Here is a 15,161-nt window from a genome sequence, read left to right as displayed (position 1 = left end):
TCAGCCTCCCTAGTAACTGGGACTACAGGCACACACCACCACACCTGGCTAAGTTTTGTTTGTTTGTTTGGTTGGTTGGTTGTTTGAGACGGAGTCTTGCTCTGCCGCCCAGGCTGGAGTGTAGTGGCCGGATCTCAGCTCACTGCAAGCTCCATCTCCTGGGTTCACGCCATTCTCCTGCCTCAGCCTCCCGAGTAGCTGGGACTACAGGCGCCCACCACCACGCCCGGCTAGTTTTTTGTATTTTTTTTAGTAGAGATGGGGTTTCACCGTTTTAGACAGGATGGTCTCGATCTCCTGACCTCGTGATCCGCCTGTCTTGGCCTCCCAAAGTGCTGGGGTTACAGGCCACCACGCCCGGCCTAAGTTTTGTATTTTTTATAGAGATGGAGTCTCGCCATGTTGCCCAGGCTGATCTCAAACTCCTGAGCTCAAGCGATCCTCCCACCTCAGCCTCCCAAAGTTCTGGAACTACAGGAGTGAGCCACCATGCAGGCCTATATTTATTCTTACAGTTGTGCAGCACTCTCCATTTTGATTTTTGTTGCTTATGCATGTCCCAATTGAGTGGAAGATCCCAGAAGCGGGGACTTTAGGTTGAGCATTTCTTTCCTCCTCCCACCTACACCCCAACCCCTGTTCCTAGCACAGTTTATGGGAAGACTGCACCCTAAGTCCAGTGTTGAGGCCAGGGTGGGGTTGAAAACTTGGGAGAGGTCTTGAAGGCTAAGAACCAGGGATAGGAACTCCACTCCTCTTTATTGGAGAGAGGCAGAGCCTGGAACTTGGAAACTGTCTCTGGTGCCCTGTGGCCATGCAGGGCATCACATCACATGGTCAGGGGGCTGAGCTTGCTGATATGCTAATTCAGGTTTCTCTTCTTCTTATAAAGCTACCAGTTCCCCTCTAATTCATTCATTAATTATGAATGAATTAGTTCATTCATGAGGGCAGCCCTCAAGATCCATATCATCTCTCACTCTGTCACCCAGGCTGGAGTGCAGTGGTGCTATTTTGGCTCACTGCAACCTCCGCCTCCCAGGTTCAAGCAATTCTCCTGCCTCAGCCTCCTGAGTAGCTGGGACTACAGGCGCCCGCCACCACGCCCAGCTAAATTTTGTATTTTTAGTAGAGATGGGGTTTCACCGTATTGGCCAGGCTGGTCTTGAACTCCTGACCTTATGATCCGCCCACCTTGGCCTGCCAAAGTGCTGGGATTACAGACGTGAGCCACCGCACCTGGCTCCCATCATCTAAAGGTCTGATCTTTCTCATTTTTTGTTTTTTGTTTTTTGTTTTTTTGACGGAGTTTGGCTCTTGTCGACCAGGCTGGAGTGCAACAGCATGGTGGCGTGGTCTCAGATCACCACAACCTCCGCCTCCCGGGTTCAAACGATTCTCTTGCCTCAGCCTCCCAAGAAACTGAAAATACAGGCACCCGCCACCATGCTGTACTAATTCTTGTATTTTTAGTAGAGATAGGGTTTCACCATGTTGGCCAGGCTGGCAAACTCCTGACCTCAGGTGATCTGCCCGCCTGGACCTCCCAAAGTGCTGGGATTACAGGCATGAGCCACCGCGCCTGGCCAGCCTCACCTGTCTCTTCTGCTGTCAATCTTCTAGGCCCCTTCCCTCTTTGGGCCCTATCAAGTTGTTGAGAGTTGTTGGGTAGGGGATGGTGTCACTCCCAGGCTGGGTAATAAACCCTTTTCTCTTCTGATCACTGCTAACAAGGTGTGTCATATTTGGGAGCTTTGTTTCTGTCTCTTTGTAAATGGGGGGTCTGGGTTCTCAGTTTTGCTGATCAAATGGAACCGTTCTAGGGCTGTGTGACAGGATGTGACCCAGGGTTGACAGGCTGCAGGATATGAGCTGCGGAAATTGAGAGGGCAGAGAGCAGAATGGGCTGAAGAAGTAGCTTTTAGTATTTATTGAGCACATACTATGTGCTAGGCACAGTGCCAGGTGCTTTCCGTGTTCTTACTCTTTTCCTTCTCACAATAACCCTGTGAGGTCAGTTCTAGCCCCATTTTAGTGATAAAGAAACTGAAGCACAGAGAAGATAAGGAACTCACCATAGGTCATATGGCTTCTAAGAGGCAGGGTGGGATTCAGACGCACGGCTGTTTGACCAAGAGCCTGGTGTCCTTCTACACCTCTATGCCATCAAGCTCATGGAGTCCAGAGACAGAAGGCTTCTGGAGAAGAGGAACTAGACTTTGGACACTGGATAGAACTCAAGTTGGGGGCATGCACAGTGGTTCACACCTGTAATCCCAGCACTTTGGGAGGCTGAGGTGGGCGGATCACCTGAGGTCAGGAGTTCGAGACCAGCCTGACCAACATGGCAAAACCCTGTCTCTACTAAAAATACAAAAATAGCTGGGTGTGGGGGCATGCACCTGTAATCCCAGCTACTTGGGAGGCTGAGGCAGGACAATCGCTTGAACCTGGGAGGTGGAGGTTGCAGTGAGTGGAGATGAGATCATGCCACTGCACTCCAGCCTGGGTGACAAGAGCAAAACTCCGTCTCAAAAAAAAAGAAAAGGGAATTCAAGTTGGTCTCTAAGGTCAGGGATAATGGAGGGTGGGGCACCTCCCAGGTAGGTAGGGGAGTGGTTTGACCAAGGGCAGGGAGGTAGGAATGGTGTGTGGACAGCACAGGGAAGGCTTGACTGCAGAGGTAGGTCCTTCCAGAACAGGTTCATATAAGATGGGGAAAGCAAGGTCAGGTTTGAAGAATCCTAACTGCCAAGAAGGGTTTGGGCTTGATTCAGGAGGCACTAGGGAGTCTTGCGGGTTCTTGGGCTGGGAAGTGACATGATTAAAGTGATTCGCCTGGAAGTGAATTCATACAGGAGGAATTCGCTGCAAGGAGGCAAATTGGGAATCTGTGCATGTCAGTGAGTCAGTAGCAGAGGCAGGTGGACACAGCCCATGCTGTCATAGGGCCTGCAGTCAGTATGGGAGCCTGACATTCAGCAAGAGTGAGCACTGGCTAGCCATGGTGCTCACGCCTGTAAACTCAGCACCTTGGGAGGGGCTGAGGTGGGCAGATGCCTTGAGCCCAGGAGTTTGAGACCGGCCTGGGCAACATGACAAAACCCTGTCTCAAAAAAAAAAAAAAAAAAAAACATAGCCGGGCTTGTTGGTGGCACGCGCCTATAGTCAGTATTCGAGAGGCTGCTGTGGGAGGATCACTTGAGTCCAGGAGGTCAAGGCTACAGTGAGCCGTGATCGCACCACTGCACCCTATCCTGGGTGACAGAGTGAGACCTTGTCTCAAAAACAAAACAAAAGAAAACACTAGTATTGTGCAGGGAGTGGCAGCAGCAGAGGGAGCTGGAGTTAGGCAGGGCTTCTTAGAGGCAGAGACATTTGATCTGACTCCCGAAGGACAAGCAGTAACTGTCCCAGTGATGAGAGAGGTGGAATATCTTGAAGGAATAGAGTCTAGGAAATGGAATATATGTGAGAAGTAGCCTGAAGAGAAATGGGTGAAATTTGCTCAGCAAAGTGAAGTGACATCATGGAAAGTCTACTGGGTTGGCAGACCACATGGTGACCTCAGAAGGTTATTTCTTCCCCATGTACCTGGGCCCAAAGCCAGCTGACAGGAGGTGAGGAAGGAAGGGCCGGGTGAGGAAGCAGAAGCAGGAGGTGTGGGTTGTGGTCTGAGGGTCCAGCAGGAGTGCTCAGCTGACTTTTTCCCAAGATGGACCAGAAAATGCTTTGCAGGCTGGGGGGACACATTCACACTCACACACATCAAATCGTCTCTCTCTTTCCTTTAAAACATATCTTTGTATTTTCAGATTTCAAAAATAATACATGTATAAAATACCTACAGAATGATCTAATATAGAGAATAAAAATCTCTAGTAATTTGGCCAAGTGTGGTGGTTCATGCCTGTAATCCCAGTACTTTGGGAGGCCAAGGCAGGAGGATCACTTGAGGTCAGGAGTTCAAGACCAGCCTGGGCAACATGGTGAGACTTTGTGTCTACTAAAAATTTAAAAATTAGCCAGGTGTAGTGGTGCTCACCTGTAGTCCCAGCTACTCAAGAGGCTAAGGTGGGAGGATCACTTGAGCCCAGGACTCTGAGGCTGCAGTGAGCTATGATGGCACCGCTGCCCTCCAGCAGAGTAAGGCAGAGTGGGAGGCTATCTCTAAAAAAACAAACAAACAAAAACCTCCAGTAACCACTGTTAATAATTTAGAGTATATTCCTCCAGATTTATTATATGTGAACACTAATTTACATACATATTTTTCTTTCTTTTTTTTTTTTTTTTTTCGAGACAGGGTCTCGCTCTGTCTCCCAGGCTGGAGTGCAGTGGCACGATCTGGGCTCACTGCAACCTCCACCTCCTGGGCTCAAGTGATTTTCCCACCTCAGCCTCCCTAGTAGCTGGGACTACAAGTGTGTTCTACCACACCCAGCTAATTTTTTTTATTTTTGGTAGAGGTGGGGTTTCATCATGTTGCCCAAGCTGGTCTTGAACTCTTGAACTCAAGTGATTTCATCCACCTCAGGCTCCCAAAGTGCTGGGATTAACAGGTGTGAGCCACCGCGCCCAGCCTACCTTACATATATTTTAAAATAGAGCATGTCTGTATGCGTGTGTGTATTTTTTTTTTCTTTAATTTTAGAGTGTCCCACTCTGTCACCTAGGCTGGAGTACAGTGGCTCAATCACAGCTCACTGCAGCCTCAACCTCCCAGGCTGAAGTAATCCTCCTACCTCAGTCTCTGGAGTAGCAAGGACAACAGGCACCCATCACCACACCCAGTCAATTAAAAAATAAAATTTGGTAGATACAAGGTCTTCCTATGTTGCGTACACTGGTCTCAAACTCCTGGGCCCAAGCGATCCCCTCGAACTCCCAAAGTGCTGGAATTATAGGCATGAGTCATTCCACCTGGCCCTTATATAATTTTTTTAAACAAAACTTCAAAATACATGAAGTTAAAATTGATGGAACTGAAAGGAGAAATAGATAACTCTACCATTATGGCAGGAAGCTACCACTACTCTCTCAGTAATCGATAGAACTAGTACACAGAAAAGCACGAAGGATATAGAACACCTAAATAGCACTAGCAACCAACTTGACCTAATTTATCTTTGGGGGACACTCCACCCAACTACAGCAGAATACATATTCTTTTCAAATGCCCATGGATCATTCACCTTAAAATAGACAACATTCTGGGCCACAAACATAAACCTTAACAAATTTAAAAGAATGGAAATCACAGAAAACATAGCCTATGTTCATAACATTATTAAATTATAAATCAATAACAGAAAGCCATCTAGCAAATCCCTAAATATTTGTTTTTATTTGTTTGTTTTGAGATGGAGTCTCTCTCTGTCGCCCAGGCTGGAGTGCAGTGGTGCGACCTCAGCTCACTGCAAGCTCCACCTTCCGGGTTTAGCAATTCTCCTGCCTCAGTCTTCCGAGTAACTGGGATTACAGGTGTGTGTCACTATGACCAGCTAATTTTTGTATTTTTAATAGAGATGATGGGGTTTCACCATGTTGGCCAGGCTGCTCTCAAACTCCTGACCTCAAATGATCTGCCCACCTAGCAAAGTGCTAGGATTACAGGCATGGGCCACAGCGCCAGGCCACAAATCCCTAAGTATTTGGAAAGTAAAAAAATGCACTTCTAAATAACCCATAGACCAAAGCTAAAGTCATAAGTGAAACTGGCAAATATTTTGAACTAAAGGAAGATGAAAACATATCAAAATCTGTGAGATGCAATGAAGTAGTGCTTAGAGGGAAAAGGAGCCTTAAATACCTAGATTGGAAAATAAGAGGCCAGGTGAGGTGGCTCACGCCTGTAATCTCAGCACTTTGGGTGGCTAAGGCAGATAGATCATTTGAGGTCAACAGAGTGAGACTCCATCTCAAAAAAAAAAAGAAAGAAAGAAAGAAAAAGAAAATAAGAAAGATCTCAAATCAATAACCTAAACTCCTGCTATAAGAAACTAGACAAAAATGAGCAAATTAAACCCAAAGCAGACAAAAGGAAGGAAATAATAAAGACAGAATAGAAAACAATGAAATTGGCCAGGCTCAGTGGCTCAGGTCTGTAATCCTAGCACTTTGGGAGGCCAAGGCAGGTGGGTCACTTGAGGTTGGGAGTTCGAGACCAGCCCGGCCAACATGGTGAAACCCCATCTCTAATAAAAATACAAAAATTAGCCGGGCATGGTGGTGCGTACCTGTAGTCTTGGCTACTTGGGAGGCTGAGATGGCGGAACCGCTTGAACCCGAGAGGCAGAGTTTGCAGTGAGCCAAGATAGCACCACTGCACTCCAGCCTGTGTAACTGAGTGAGTCGCAAAAAAAAAAAAAAAAAAAAAAAAAAAAAATTCAATGAAATTGAGAACAAACTGTAGAGGACGTTGATGAAACCAAAAGCTAGTTCTTTGGAAAAAAAATCAGTAAAATTGATATACCTTTGCTCAGACTGACGAAGAAAAACAGAGAAGAGACACAAACTATAAATAACAGAAAAGGAAGACATCACTACAGACCCTAAAAACATTAAAAGAATAACAAAGGAGTACTACAAACATAAATACCCATACATTTGACAACTTAAATGAAATTGTAAAATTTCTGTTGGCCAGGCGCAGTGGCTCACTCCTGGAATCCCAGCACTTTGGGAGGCTGAGGCAGGCGGATCGCTTGAGGCCAGGCATTTGAGACCAGCCTGGCCAACATGGTGAGACCCTGTTTCTACTAAAAATACAAAAATTAGCCAGCCATAGTGGTGCGCCTCTGTAATCCCAGCTACTTGGGAGGCTGAGGCAGGAGAATCGCTTGAGCCTGGGAGGCGGAGGTTGCAGTAAGCTGAGCTCACGCCACTACACTCCAGCCTTGGCAACAAGAGAGAAACTCTGTCTCAAAATAATAATAATAATAATAATAATTAATTAATTAAATTAAAAAGTAAAATAAAATTCCTATACATCAGGATAAAAAAAATTCCCATCATCTGTGCTGTGTGGGAATTTTTTTTTTCTTTTTTCTTTTCTTTTGAGACAGGGTCTTACTCTGTCATCCACGCTGGAGTGCAGTGGAGCAATCATGGCTCATTGCAGCCTCAACTTCCTGGGTTCCAGTGATCCTCCTGCCTCAGCCTCCTGAGTAGCTGGGATCACAGGCATGAGGGCACTATCCTTGGCTAATTTTTGTATTTTCTGTAGACACAGGGTCTTGCTATGTTGCCCAGACTGGTCTCAAACTACCAGGCTCAAGCAATCCTGCTGCCTTGGCCTCCCAAATTGCTGGGAGTATAGGCATGCGCTACCACACCCAGCCCCTATATAATTTTTTAAACAGAGTGAAAGACACAAACAGCCAAATTCACTCAAAATGAAATAGAGGATTTCGACCGGGCAAGGTGGCTCACGCCTGTAATCCCAACACTTTGGAGTTGGGATTATGAGCCCAGGGGTTCAAGATCAGCCTGGGCAACATAGCAAGACTTCCTCTTTAAAAAAAAAAAAAAAAGGCCCGGCGCGGTGGCTCAAGCCTGTAATCCCAGCACTTTGGGAGGCCGAGACGGGCGGATCACGAGGTCAGGAGATCGAGACCATCCTGGCTAACACGGTGAAACCCCGTCTCTACTAAAAAATACAAAAAACTAGCCGGGCGCGGTGGCGGGCGCCTGTAGTCCCAACTACTCGGGAGGCTGAGGCAGGAGAATGGCGTGAACCCGGAAGGCGGAGCTTGCAGTGAGCTGAGATCCGGCCACTGCACTCCAGCCTGGGCGGCAGAGCGAGACTCCGTTTCAAAAAAAAAAACCAAGAAGGAAACTTTCCAGTCTAACACGTAAAGAGCTTGGAAATCACCTCTACATTCAAACAAGTAAAAAGCTGAAAAAACTGAAAAATCAACTCTTGTTAGGTCCATCAGAGAAGTGGGGTCACACAGCAAATTGTTGTGCCCTAAATTGGTGAGCCAGTCAGATAAAATCACAATTTTTTTCTTAGACAGGCTCTTGCTCTGTCTGGAGTACAGTGGCACAATGATAGCTCACTGTAGCCTCAAATACCCGGGCTCAAGCAATTCTTCTGTCTCAGCCTCCCTAATAGTTGGGACTACAAACACGAGCCACCACACCCAGCTAATTTTTCAATTTTTGGTAGAGATGAGGTCTCCCTGTGTTGTCCAGGCTGGTCTCAAATTCCTGGGCTCAAGCAATACTCCTGCCTCAGCCTCCCAAAGTGTCGGAATTACAGGCATGAGCCACCATGCCCAGCCTGAGAATCATAGTTTATGGGAGCAGAAATTCACAAGCAGCAACCTCCACAGGAACCAGTGCCACTGTAGGAAAACCTGAAGTGTAATTGACAAATTGCTGTAGGCTCAATGTGAGCAACTCTGAAAGTTAAAAACCCCAGGGGGCGAGGGTCAGGGGTTATTGAGGCCGGAAGTGAGTATAATAAAGTTTCTATACGGAGGCAGGGCCAGAGGAGAAAGTTGGAGTGGTGACCTAAGCAGGCAGTGGTGTGATCTGGAACCAAATCGGCCCGCAGTGCGATGCGGAGACTCCATGAGGCCCTGGTTTGCTCTGCCTCTTGGCCCTGCTCTGCATCCACTGAGACCACTTCCTTCCCGTCCTCATTTTGCTAGCTCCAATCCACAGCTGTTGTAGCAGAGGATGCTAATGGCCCAGGCTCACTTCCACGGGCTATATGGAGGTCCTGCAATCAATGCGTGCCCTCAACTTCAACACCCAACTCAGGTCACTCAGGGAGGCAGGCCATCAGTCTGGTGTGTGATGCTGTGCATCTAAGAGGGTGCACACACTAAGAGGGCACACACACTAAGAGGGTGACAAGGAGGAGAAAGCCCTGTAGCTGCCTGCTCAGCTCTATCCTGGGAAGGAGTAACCTGAAATTTGCTGGAATGCCAATCACTCTCACGGTTTCCACCAGTAGCCTCAACTTCATGGCCGCAGACTGCCAACAGGACACAACTGAGGATGTTGCCTACGTTGCCAAAGACCCTGTGAATCAGAGAGCCTGCCACATTCTGGAGTGTCCCAAAGGCCTTCCCAGGATGTCATCAGCACCACTGACCAGGCCTTTGAGTTGTGCTTCAAACAATACCTCAGGAACCCACCCCAACGGGTCACCCCCATGACAGGATGGCTGGCTTTGATGGATCAGCTTGGGATGAGGAGGAGGAGGAAGAGCCACCTGACCATTAGCACTACAATGACGTCCCAGGGAAGGAACCTCCTCCTGGGGAGGTGGTAGACATGAGGCTTCGGGAAGGAGCCGCTTCAGAGGCTGCTTGACCCACTCCACCCAGTGTCTGGTCCCCCAGCCACTTGGGAGCTACACTGCCTGCGGGACAGCCTGCTGGGGGAGATCCAGAAGTCCACATAACAGATGCTACCTCCACCACCCTGTCCAGAAGGCAGAGAGATCTCTAGTGATCCCTCCTGTGTCAACATCCAGAACCCAGACAAGGCCCAGCAAGAAGAAGGTGGTACTGGGCCCCCCATCCTGCCATCAGTGGCAGCGCACCCTGGGACCTCTTTGACATGAAGCCCTTTAACGATGCTCTTTGGGTGCCTCCCCCTCCCCAGCAGTGTCTGTGGCTGAGCAGCTCCAAGGGGAGCCCTGGTTCCATGGGAAGCTGAGCCAGCAAGAGGCTGAGGCATTGCCACAGCTCCACGGGGACTTCCTGGTGCAGGAGAGCACGACCAAGGCCAGTATGTGCTTACTGGCTTGCAGAGTGGGCAGCCCAAGCATCTGCTACTGGTGGACCCTGAAGGACTGGTTTGGACAAAGGATCACTGCTTTGAGAGTGTCAGTCCCAGCACTTTGGGAGGCCAAGGCGGGCGGATCACGAGGTCAGGAGATCGAGACCATCCTGGCTAACAATGTGGAACCCCGTCTCTACTAAAAATACAAAAAAATTAGCTGGGCATGGTGGCAGGCACCTGTAGTCCCAGCTACTCAGGAGGCTGAGGCAGGAGAATGGCGTAAACCCGGGAGGCGGAGCTTGCAGTGAACCGAGATAGTGCCATTGCACTCCAGCCTGGGCAACAGAGAGAGACTCTGTCTCAAAAAAATAAAAATAAAAATAAATAAAAAGAGAGAGTGTCAGTCACCTCATCAGCTACCACATGGACAATCACTGGCCCATCATCTCTGCAGGCAGTGAACTGTATCTATAGCAACCTGTGGAGCCGAAACTGTGATCTGCCCCAGCACTCTCTTCCAGAAGATTCCACCCTATTCCCTAACTCTGGGGACCCCATTTGGGAGTGTTTTGTGGGTTTGGCCTTGTGTCAGAGCTGAGAGTAGTGTGGACACCAGGTTTAGTATCCAGCTAAGTGAGACAGTTTGAGTCAGAAGCCTGGGGGAGAATCCTGCTTCTCCCCAAACATTAATCACTGAAGTATTAATGGACAGAGTGGCCCCTTACCTAGGCCTTTCCTGTGCCAATCTGATGCCCCTTCCCCATGCCAACCTGATGCCCCTTCCCCAAGAAGGTGAGTGCTTGTCATGGAAAATGTCCTGTGGTGATAGGCCCAGTGGAGCAGTCACCCTTCTGGGCAAGGGGGAACAAATCACACCCCTGAGCTCTGTGTTGTACCCCCTCCACAATCCCCACCCCATGTTTAAACTTTGTGCCTTTGACCATCTCCTAGGTCTGAAGACATTTTATGCAAACAGTTTATGCCAGATGTGGTGGCTCACGCTGTAATCTCAGCACTTTGGGAGGCCAAGGCGGGTGGATCACTTCAGGTCAGGAGTTCAAGACCAGTCTGGCCAACATGGTGAAACCCCGCCTCTACTAAAAATACAAAATTAGCTGGGTGTGGTGGTGTGCACCTATAATCCTAGTTATTAAGGAGGCTGAGGCAGGAGAATCCCTTGAACCCGAGAGGTGGAGGGTGCAGTGAGCCAATATTGTACCATTGCACTCCCGCCTGGGCGACAGAGCAAGATTCCATCTCAAAAAAAAAAAAAGAGTTCATGGGTCCCTGAGTTCTATGACAGGGATGCTGACACCTTCTTGGCCTCTGGGACCCTGTTTTCTCCTTGCTCAGCACCCTCTCTGGTTTGGGTTGGGAGAACAGAGGCAGGAGTGGCAGCTATCCCCTCTCCCTGGGGATATGCAACCCTTAGAGATTGCCCCAGAGCCCCGCTCCCAGCCAGGGGGAAGATGGATCCCTCCCTTGCTCAGTGCCTCCTGGCCGGGGCCCCTCAATCCAAGGAGTCTGTATACACATTTCATAAACCCCACCCTCCCATGATGCATGCCTATTGTACTCTACAGCCAAAATGTAGCCCTTCCTCCTGGAGCCTCTGCCCTGCCTCCCTTTCTGAGAAAGGAGGGGTGGGGTGACTGAATTTGGGCTTCATGTGCAGTAAACTCTCCCAGGTGGGTTTTGTGGAGGCGGGAAAAAGGGCATTGAGACTCTAAAGCAGTAGACCATGCCTGAATACCATCTGCAAGAACTGCATTCTTTTAAAATTCTATATGCATACATTTTAGGGATATGGACTTACTTTCCTAATTTTGTTTTCCATGGCTTATTCTTGAGCACAAAATGATAATCAATTATTACATTTATACATCACCTTTTTGAATTTTCCAAGACCTTTTACAGCTGTCAGCATTTTCGTTGCCCAGGCCTGTGAGGTAACAGGGATCAGCAGCATTATTATTTATATCAGAGACCTGAGGCAGATGAAATTGATTTCCAGCTAGGACTAGAAAAACTTGGGCCTCTTACAACGAGGCTGGGAGGCAGAAGTTTGCGGGAATGCATGTTCGTTTCACAGAGGGGAAATGCAAAACCTGCAGTTCCTGAGTACCTTCTACAGGTCCAGCCCTGCCTAGGCCTGGAATGGCCACACAACAGCAAGCCGGGCTTTCTCTTTAGCCCTTGTGGATAAAGGCCTCCTTTTATTGTTGTTGGGATGTTTCCATGGGTCTCACTTGTACCAAAGGGAAAACTCTTCATTAAAGTCCATATTTCTTCTAAAAATTAAAAATTAAAAAATAAAAAATAAAAATTGCAGGTGGAGTAGGTCAGAGGCAGCCCTACATTTTTGTGAGTTTTACCTCCAAGAGCTCTACTCAGTTACCCTTTCCTTCATATCCTGCCATCCCCTCACACCATGTACCCCAAATCACCACACTCTATTCTTTCTTTTTTTTTTTTTTTTTGAGACAGAGTCTTGCTGTGTCGCCCAGGCTAGAGTACAGTGGTGGGATCTCAACTCACTGCAACCTCCGCCTCCCGGGTTCAAGTGATTCTCTTGCCTCAGCCTGCCGAGTAGCTGGGATTACAGGTGCTTGCCACCACGCCAGGCTAATTTTTGTATTTTTAGTACAGATAGGGTTTCACCCTGTTGGCCAGGCTGATCTCGAACTCCTGACCTCTGGTGATCCACCCGCCTCAGTCTCTCAAAGTGCTGGGATTACAGGCGTGAACCACTGCACCCGGCCTAGAAAATGTTCTATATCTCTACTATCCAGTAAGGTAGCCACTAGACACATACAGCCATGGAGCACTTGATATATGGCAAATGTGACTGAGGAACTGAATTTTCCATTTTATTTAATTTTAATTAATTTGAACTTATGGTCGGGTGCGGTGGCTCACGCCTGTAATCCTAGCAGTTTGGGAGGTGGAGGCAGGCGGATTGCCCGAGCTCAGGAGTTCAAGACCAGCCTGGGTAACATGATGAAATCCAGTCTCTACTAAAAATACAAAACATTGGCCAGGCATGGTGGTGCAGGTCTGTAGTCCCAGCTACTTGGGAGGCTGAGGCATGAGAATGGCTTGAGCCTGGGAGGTGGAGGTTACAGTGAGCCAAGATCACACCACTGTACTACAGCCTGGGTGACAGAGCAAGACTCTGTCTCAAGAAAAAAACAAGTCCGGGCACAGTGGCTCACGCCTATAATCCCAGCACTTTGGGAGGCTGAGGCGGGCAGATCACCTGAGGTCGGGAGTTCAAGACCAGCCTGACCAACATGGAGAGACCCCATCTCTACTGAAAATACAAAATTAGCCAAGTGTGGTGGCTCATGCCTGTAATCCCAGCTACTTGGGAGGCTGAGGCAGGAGAATTGCTTGAACCCGGGAGGCAGAGGTTGCAGTGAGCCAAGATCATGCCATTGCACTCTAGCCTGGACAACAAGAGCAAAACTTTGTCTCAAAAAAAAACAAAAACAAAAACCAGGAGTTCAAGAGTTCAAGACCAGTCAGGGCAACATAGCAAGACTTCATCTTTAAAATAAATAAATAAATGTAGAATGGATAAATTGTGGTATATTTATACAATGGAAATACTACAAAAACAGGCAAAACTGATCTATGGTGATAATGGTGATAGAGCTCAGAACAGTGATCACATTTGGAGGGGAATACTGACTGAGTAAACTTGCTAAATGCACTAGGCGCGGTGGCTCATGCCTATAATCCCAGCACTTTGGGAGGCCGAGGTGGGCGGATCACGAGGTCAGGAGATCAAGACCATCCTGGCTATAACATGGTGAAACCCCATCTCTACTAAAAATACAAAAAAAAAAAAAGAAAAAGAAAAAATTAACCGGTCGTGGTGGCGGGCGCCTGTAGTCCCAGCTACTCGGGAGGCTAAGGTAGGAGAATGGCGTGATCTCGGGAGGTGGAGCTTGCAGTGAGCTGAGATGGCACCACTGCACTCCTGCCTGAGTGACAGAGCGAGACTCCATCTCAAAAAAAACTTGCGAAGTACTAGAAATATTTGATATTTTGACCTGGGTGCTGGTTACATGGTATGCATATATGTAATATGATACTAAATACACATACCTAAAAGTTCATCAAGCTGTATACTTAGGCTGGTTTGGGTGGCTCCTGCCTATAATCCCAGCACTTTAGGAGGCTGATACAGGCAGATCACCTGAGGTGAGGGGTTCGAAATCAGTCTGGCCAACATGACGAAACTCGATCTTTACTAAAAATACAAAAATTAGCCGGGCATTGTGGTGGTCGCCTGTAATCCCAGCTACTCAGGAGGCTGAGACAGGAGAATCGCCTGAACCTGGGAGGCAGAGGTTGCAGTGATCTGAGATCGTGCCACTGCACTCCAGCCTGGGTAACAGAGTGAGACTCAATCTAAAAAAAATAACTAAAAATAGAATATTATAAATAAAAATACAAAAAAAATTAGCTGGGTGTGGTGGTGCATGCCTCTAATCCCAGCTACTCAGGAGGCTGAGGCAGAATTGCTGGAACCAGGGAAGTAGAGGTTGCAGTGAGCCAAGATCGTGCCATTGCACTCCAGTCTGGGTGACAAGAGCAAAGCTCAATCTCAAAAAAGAAAAAAAAAAAAGTTGTATACTTAAAGTGTGTGTACTTTACTATCTCTAATTTACACAGCAATAAAAAAAAATAACAAGGGGGCCGGGCATGGTGGCTCACGCCTGTAATCCTAGCACTCTGGGAGGCCGAGGCGGGCAGATCACGAGGTCAGGAGATCGAGATCATCCTGGCTAACACAGTGAAACCCTGTCTCTACTAAAAATACAAAAAATTAGCCGGGTGTGGTGGTGGGCGCCTGTAGTCCCAGCTACTTGGGAGGCTGAGGCAGGAGAATGGCGTGAACCCAGGAGGCGGACCTTGTAGTGAGCCAAGATTGCACCACTGCACTCCAGCCTGGGCGACAGAACGAGACTCAAAAAACAAAAAGGGACAGGCCGGGCACAGTCTTCTGCAATCCCAGCACATTGGGAGGCCAAGGCGGGCAGATCCCCTGAGGTCGGGAGTTCAAGACCAGCCTGACCAACATGGAGAAACCCCATCTCTACTAAAACTACAAAATTAGCCAGGTGTGGTGGCGCATGCCTGTAATTCCAGCTACTCGGGAGGCGGAGGCAGGAGAATCGCTTGAGGCGGGGGTTGCGGTAAGTCAAATTTTGTCTCAAAAAAAAAAAAAAAGTAACAAGGGACAGTAACATTCTTGGCCCAAACACGTGTGTCTTTCTACCATCTTAAATAAATATTTACAAACAGAACACTTCCAATACATATTAAAATATATAAATCTGAAAATATTGGTATACCATCTAAAATTACTCCCCGTAGACCGGGAATTTAAGTACCACACTTTGGTT

The 15,161-nt window shown here is 48.0% G+C and overlaps 1 pseudogene; it reads left to right on the top strand.

Moving 5' to 3' along the window:
* Positions 1 to 8,722: 8,722 nt before the first annotated feature.
* Positions 8,723 to 10,242, top strand: LOC100427528 (SHC-transforming protein 1-like; annotated as a pseudogene).
* The last annotated feature ends 4,919 nt before the right edge of the window (positions 10,243 to 15,161 follow it).

This window comes from Macaca mulatta, chromosome 16 (assembly GCF_049350105.2).
Source record: "Macaca mulatta isolate MMU2019108-1 chromosome 16, T2T-MMU8v2.0, whole genome shotgun sequence".
NCBI lineage: Eukaryota > Metazoa > Chordata > Mammalia > Primates > Cercopithecidae > Macaca > Macaca mulatta.
The sequence above is the reverse complement of the archived record's forward strand: the minus strand, read 5'-3'. Positions and strand labels throughout refer to the sequence as shown.